The sequence below is a fragment of the Callithrix jacchus genome, chromosome 9 (assembly GCF_049354715.1).
Source record: "Callithrix jacchus isolate 240 chromosome 9, calJac240_pri, whole genome shotgun sequence".
NCBI lineage: Eukaryota > Metazoa > Chordata > Mammalia > Primates > Cebidae > Callithrix > Callithrix jacchus.
In genome coordinates this window covers 64221547-64229072 of record NC_133510.1, presented here as the reverse complement: position 1 = coordinate 64229072, position 7526 = coordinate 64221547, and the positions used below count along the sequence as shown (strand labels likewise).

The window sequence follows — 7526 nt, the reverse complement described above, 5'->3', positions numbered from 1 at the left end:
ATAAAAAATGATAAAGGGGAAATCACCACAGATTCCACAGAAATTCAAACCATCATCAGACAATATTACAAGCAACTCTATGCACATAAACTAGTAAACCTGGGAGAAATGGATAAATTCCTGGACTCCTGTGTCCTCCCAAGCCTAAACCAGGAGGAAGCTGAAACTATGAATAGACCAATAACAAGGGCAGAAGTCGAGGTAGCAATTAAGAGCCTACCACACAAAAAAAGCCCAGGTCCAGACGGGTTCACAGCCGAATTCTACCAGACACACAAAGAGGAGCTGGTACCATTCCTTCTGAAACTATTCCAAATAATCCAAAAAGAAGGAATCCTACCCAAATCATTCTGCGAGACCAATATCATCCTGATACCAAAACCCGGCAGAGACCCAACAAGAAAAGAAAACTTCCGGCTAATATCCATGATGAACATAGATGCAAAAATCTTCAATAAAATATTGGCAACCTGTTTGCAACAGCAAATCAAAATACTTATTTATCATGATCAAGTAGGATTCATTCCCGGGATGCAGAGCTGGTTCAACATACGCAAGTCTATAAACAATTCACCACATAAACAGAACCAAAAACAAAAACCACATGATTATCTCAATTGACACAGAGAAGGCATTTGACAAAATTCAACAGCTCTTTATGCTAAAAACCCTCAATAAACTCGGTATCGATGGAACGTATCTTAAAGTAATAAAAGCTATTTATGACAAACCAACAGCCAATATCATACTGAATGGGCAAAATCTGGAAGCATTCCCTTTGAAATCCGGCACAAGACAAGGATGCCCTCTCTCACCACTCCTATTCAATATAGTACTGGAAGTTCTAGCCACAGCAATCAGGCAAGAAAAAGAAATAAAGAGTATTCAAATAGGAAAGGTGGAAGCCAAATTGTCTCTATTTGCAGACGACATGATAGTATACCTAGAAGACCCCATCGCCTCAGCCCAAAAACTCCTGAAACTGATAAGCAACCTCAGCAAAGTCTCAGGATATAAAATCAATGTGCAAAAATCACAAGCATTCGTCTACATCAATAACAGACTGAAAGAGAGCCAAATCAAGAATGAACTGCCATTCACAATTGCTACAAAAAGAATAAAATACTTTGGAATACAACTCACAAGGAACGTAAGGGACCTCTTCAGGGAAAACTACAAACCACTGCTCAACAAAATCAGAGAGGACACAAACAGATGGAGAAACGTTCCATGTTCATGGTTAGGAAGAATTAATATCGTGAAAATGGTTATACTGCCCAAAGTAATTTACAGAATCAATGCTATACCCATCAAGCTACCATTGACTTTCTTCACAGAACTGGAAAAAAACCACCATGAACTTCACATGGAACCAAAAGAGAGCCCGCATAGCCAAGTCAATTCTAAGCAAAAAGAACACAGCGGGGGCATCACACTACCGGATTTCAAACTATACTACAAGGCTACCATAATCAAAACAGCATGGTACTGGTACCAAAACAGAGATATAGATCAATGGAACAGAACAGGGGCATCAGAGGCAACACAACATATCTACAACTATACAATCTTTGATAAACCTGACAAAAACAAGCAAGGGGGAAGGATTCCCTGTTTAACAAATGGTGTTGGGAAAACTGGCTAGCCAAGTGCAGAAAGCAGAAACTGCAACAAAAAATTTTTTTTAAAAACCCATACCAGAAAAAAAAATTTAGCATTTAAAAAAACAATTATTGAAAAATATTAAAGATACATTCTAGAGTTGGCATTCATCTATTTATCAAATATAATTTAACATAACTTTGTACCAGAGAGTGTGGTAGGCTTTCAAAATTGTGTGTTGAACAAATTAGAGCCCCTCCTTTAACTGAGCTTATATTCTACATGTGCAGCAAATAATTGATCATTTTTATTAATATTAGCCATAAAGACAAATTAATCCAGATAAAGAAAGAATAACGAAGTTACTGTATAAGAAATTGAATTTGAATTTGAAACAGTAAAATGCCATGGTTTAGTCAGATTGTTTAATTATTTATATATACATAAATATATATATATATATATGCCTTTTTTATTATTGTTTCCAAACAGAAAACTCACATACACTGGATAAACGTGTCTCTTAAGAGAGAGTGAGATCTTAAGACTAGAAGAACATTAACAATTATTCAGAGCAGAACATTTGGACTACAATGGAAGCAGTTGGAGAGCAAGAAAAGGGCATGTGTAAAGACACACTAGTGAGAGAAAATATAACATACTACAAGATATAAAATAGTTGTGTATGAGTTACAAATACATTTTTTAAATCTCGGGTATAAGGTTTAGTTGTGTTCCTAGAGTTATACAGAGCCAATCTTCTCTACCTCCTAGGATGGCTTTTTAAATATTTTAAAATAGCTGTTTATTCTGAAGTTTTTTTCAGATTAATGCCAATTGATAAAAAGTCAATATTCCCTGATGGTTACTTGCATAGGATTTGAATTTTAAAATCTAGATACAAATTTAAGATCTAACATTTCCTTGCTGTGTGACACTGAGATAGTCTACCTAGGCTCTAAATTGGCTTTGAACACAAGCTCTCTTTTCTAAAAGAAAGAAGCTCCTTTCATTTACACTAGCATAGAAATTTGGAGGTTTTTTTTTTTGCATCTACATAATATACTTTATTTTTCTTTTTTATTATTCAAGTTTTGTGATACATGTGCATAATGTGCAGGTTTGTTGCATAAGAATACACGTGCCATGGTGATTTGCTGCACCCATCAACCCATCATTTAGATTAGGTATTTCTCCTAACGCTATCCTGCTACTAGTCCCCCACCCCCTGGTAAGCCCTGGTGTGTGATGTTCCCCTCCCTGTGTCCATGTGTTCTCATCATTCAACTCCCACTGATGAATGAGAACATGTGGTGTTTGGTTTTCTGTTCTTGTGTCAGTTTGCTGAGAATGATGGTTTCCAGCTTCACCCATGTTCCTGCAAAGGATATGAACTCACCATCCTTTTTTCTGCTGCATAGTATTCCATGGTGTATATGTGCCACAGTCTATCATTGATGGGCATTTTGATTATATTATTAAGCCTGAAAATAAATTCTTTTTTTTTTAAGTGGAAAAGATCTTGTTGCCCAGGCTAGAGTGCAATGGCTCAATCTCAGCTCAATGCAACCTCTGCCTCCTGGATCCAAGCAAGTCTCCTTCCTCAGCCTCCCAGGTAGCTGGGATTACAAGCATTACCACCAGGCTTGGCTAATCATTTTTTTATTTAGTAGAGATGAAGTTTCACCATGTCTGGCTGGTCTCAAACTCCTGACCTCAGGTAATCCACCCGCCTCAGCCTGCCAAAGTGCTGGGATTACAGGCATGTGCCACTGCACCTGGCCCAATAAATACTTCCCTTTATATTTACTATTATGTTTCAGGAAACATCTCATACTTTAATAAAATATTAACATTATTCAGTTTTAAGAAATAAATCTTTCTTAGAGATTTATAAAATCAATATTAAAAGAGTTCACAAGTAATCTATATTCTGGGAACATTTATGCAAGAGAAACAGAGGGCTTTCAGATTTCCAAAATGAATTCATAGTGAAATATTTTAAGGATGAGCAAAGTCAGATAATTAAGTTAAAAGAATGAAGTAATTTCAACAATGCATAAGAGAATATCATGGATGCAGAAAACACCATTGAAATAATAAAAATTCAGGAATGGCTATTTATGAGTGACTTCAGTTACTATCATAATATAAACATAAAATAAAGGTGTATGTCCAAAACCTAACTGATTCACGCTACAATTTTCAATAAGTCTGAGTGGTAATATAACACCCCAAACTTTTATTTCAAAGTAGTAAAGATACACTTTTTTTTTTTTTAATTTTTTATTGGATTATAGGTTTTGGGGTACATGAGCAGAGCATGCAAGACAGTTGCGTAGGTACACACATGGCAGTGTGCTTTGCTTTTCTTCTCACTTTTTTACTATGTTCTTCAGGGCTTGTTTCACTTGCTTATTTCTTAAGGAGTATATAAAAGGATTTAAAACAGGTGCAATTGAAGTGATGAATACTGCTACTCCCTTGTTTAAAGCTACCCTTTCTTCTGCAGAAGGTTTAATATACATAAAAATGCAGCTGCCATACGAGATGGAAACAGCAATCACATGGGAGGAACAGGTAGAAAAAGCCTTCTTCCTCTGCTAGGCAGAAGAAATCTTCAAAATTGTTTTTATGACATTTCCGTAGGAGTACATTATCAGGGCCAATGTAATCAGGAGAGTGACACTGGCTAAAATAAAGCTTAACAATTCTATTACCCGTGTGTCTGTGCAGGAGAGAGTCAGAACAGGAGAATAGTCACAGATAAAGTGGTCAATAATATTAGCATCGCAGAATTCCAACCTCAGGCCCATGGTAAGTCCAGGAAAGATTGTTAACAAACCAGCCCACCAAGAGGCGACAACCATCTGATTGCAGACTCTGTTGGTCATAATGGTTACATAACGCAGGGGTTTGCAGATGGCCACATAGCGATCATAGGACATGGCAGCCAGCAGAAAAAACTCTGATACACCCAAAAAAATGAAAAAAAATAACTGTGTCACACAAGCATCATAGGAAGTAGTTTTATCCATAATCACTATGCTGACTAGGAATCTAGGGACACAGACAGATGTCAACGAGATTTCTAAAAAAGAAAAATTCCAAAGGAAGAAATACATGGGTGTTTTGAGGTGAGAATCCAGCAAGGTGACCAGAATAATGATCATATTTCCAATGACACTCAATAAATATGTTAAAAATAGAAAAAGAAAAATTACAATTTGCCAGTGTAAATCATCTGTTAGTCCCAGAAGAATGAAGGTTGTCACCACTGTGTGGTTTCTCATGATTAAATTCCTTCAGAATTCCATCAGATCTGGAAAAAATAAATAATATATGTTTTTTTTTTTTAAAAAAAGACTTCACTGTGTAGAGATTTAAAAGTGATATGAAGAACCAAGTGACTCAGTTGAGAAGAATACAGTTTTTTTCTTCTATGATCACAACAATTTCGCCTATTGGTCAGAACCCCAGAATCTTTTTCAGATTTTTTTTACTTTGAGAAAGAATGGTTTTGTTATTTCCTATTATAAGTATCTGCACATTTCTCTGGTGTAAAGTTTTGTCTAAAATACCAAAATGTAACTCCTGCAATTTCACTGAATCCACAAGAAAATATCTTTCAGATCAAATTGGTTAATCCCCCTATTGTTAATATAATCTCAGGATTTTCTCAGCTAGATAGAGCTTTTCTGCACACTTCTACATCTTAAAAGGCTAATTAAAACTGAAATCTTATAATTAATCTTTTTTAAATTGTTCTTTTCTGATGATGTATTTCCGGCTAGTCTTTAGGTTGTTTGATACAGCCGATGAGAACTTTTTCAATGGAAAGAACATTTATGAATCTCAAAATTAGTATGTAAATATGAAGGTGAAACTTTACATAGAATTTGGAATTTATTTACTCAATTGTTCGGTAAGCTTCAACTTCATAAGTAGCTTTATCAATGTCAGAAATATTTTATATTCAATACCGTTAAAGTACTCAATCCTTTACTAAGTATGAAGGAATATATACATCCTAGTCAAATATTCAGTAAAAATGACTATAAATCATTGTTCATGATGCTATTCTAATAGACAAACTTAAAGACTCTTTCAAATATATATACTGAATCTTTAATCAAGAGTTACGTAAATTTTTTTTTCTAATTCAGAAATTAATGGGTTTAATCTTATGGACACACATTCAGAATAACTTACGTAGCAACTGTTGTATACACAAAATGACAAAATTATGAAAATACCTACTTTCCATGAATTTCACAAGGGTTTTATTGCTGAAGCATTGTGCAATTTTTCTTTTGTATCATTAACCAAAAATGTAATATTAAATTATTTTTCAAAAATTATGCATTTATTTCTAACTCATATTTTTTCTCTATTTCCATACTCTCAACAGAGAGACCTGTTCACATTAAAAGCCAGGGAGATTTAATAACAAACATTTGTGGATTTTTCTCTGTCTCCCTCTCTCCTTCCTTCCTTCCTTCCTTTCTTTCTTTTTTCTCTTTCTTTCTTTTTCTCTCTTTCTCTCCCCAGTCAGCTTACATGTGACATTTCAAACACATTTTTCTGACTTTTCCTATAAATAAAATCAGTAATGTCTGGATTCAGTCTAACTTAAAATCTGAAAAGCTGATTTATTTATTTATTTATTGGAATCAAAATAATTTTTTTTTTAGTTTGCCTTTTAAGAATTCTGGTCACTACTTGGAGTTTCTCATTGTCTCTGGAATAAAAAGAGCGAGAGTGCCATAGATTTACCCTTGTTCTTTAATAATGAGCATGTTTACTCAGAACTAATAAAGAGCTCTGGGGATTCTTTTGGAGATGATACTAATTGACTATTTTCTTCATTAACTCTTAAAAGAAAAACAAAGTAGCAAAGCTAATTAAAAGTCTTGCTATGGCATCTGTAGAAATATCGGAAATGTTGATGTTAAAACAAAGTCTAATTCCTGTAATGAGATTAAAGGGTTGTATAAAGTACTTTAGGCTTTTCAAAGTGTCTGAGCTAAGACTCATCCAAAAAAAAGAATAAAACTGGAGTTTTTCATTCTTCACTCCAAAGGAAGAATCAATCTACCTAATGACAACATTGTCTGTAACTTCTAATTAATTGAATCTTCACAAATTGACTTGTTTTTTTGAGTCAAATATACTTACTTATCCTCTCCATAACACTTCATAGCATGAAATATGTATTATATACTAATGTAACAATTAGGAAAACAATGGCATAATTAGAAAGTACCAAATAATAGAAAAGTCATTAATAAAACCCCTTTAGATTTTTGCCTACATGTCCTCTAAACCAAGGAGATGACTTATTCTTACGTTAAATATAATGTAAAACTGTAAGAACATAAGAAGAGCAAATCTTTTATGTGTATTCTTTATTAAGAAAACCATATTAAAATTACAAAAATTGATGAAAGAACAAATCAAATTGGTAAACAAGAATTTCAGAGAGATTTTCTGTAGACAGTAATATCAGTAACTGATTTCGACATATAGGAATGATAAGATATTTTCCTTTCAGAGGATTATAGTTTAGAAAATACCTAAAATATAAGTATTAAATTAACAAGCAAAATGCTTCACTTTTTATGTATTAAATATGTTCTCTTCACACAAACTTCAAAAATAGAAAAGGAAGATGGAATGCTTATTAGAGTTCTGTAAGGGAAGCAAATCTATTTTGACTGATATGAAATAAAATAATGTGTAGAGAATATGAATGTATTAAATCATGTATAGTTGTGTCATTAATGAAGAAATATATGAAAGATTGTTGCTTTAATTTCTGGTGATACTGCTGAAGTTTTTTGCAGAAAGCAAGGTAGTCAGTTTAGAAGAAAGCCAGATGTGAAGCAGGGAGACATCTTACTTTTTTTTTGTTTTGAGACTGA

General features: G+C 33.7%; 1 pseudogene; it reads right to left on the bottom strand.

The window, feature by feature from the left end:
- Positions 1-3977: 3977 nt before the first annotated feature.
- On the bottom strand, positions 3978-4895 carry LOC100408760 (olfactory receptor 6C74-like; annotated as a pseudogene).
- Between the last annotated feature and the right edge of the window lie 2631 nt (positions 4896-7526).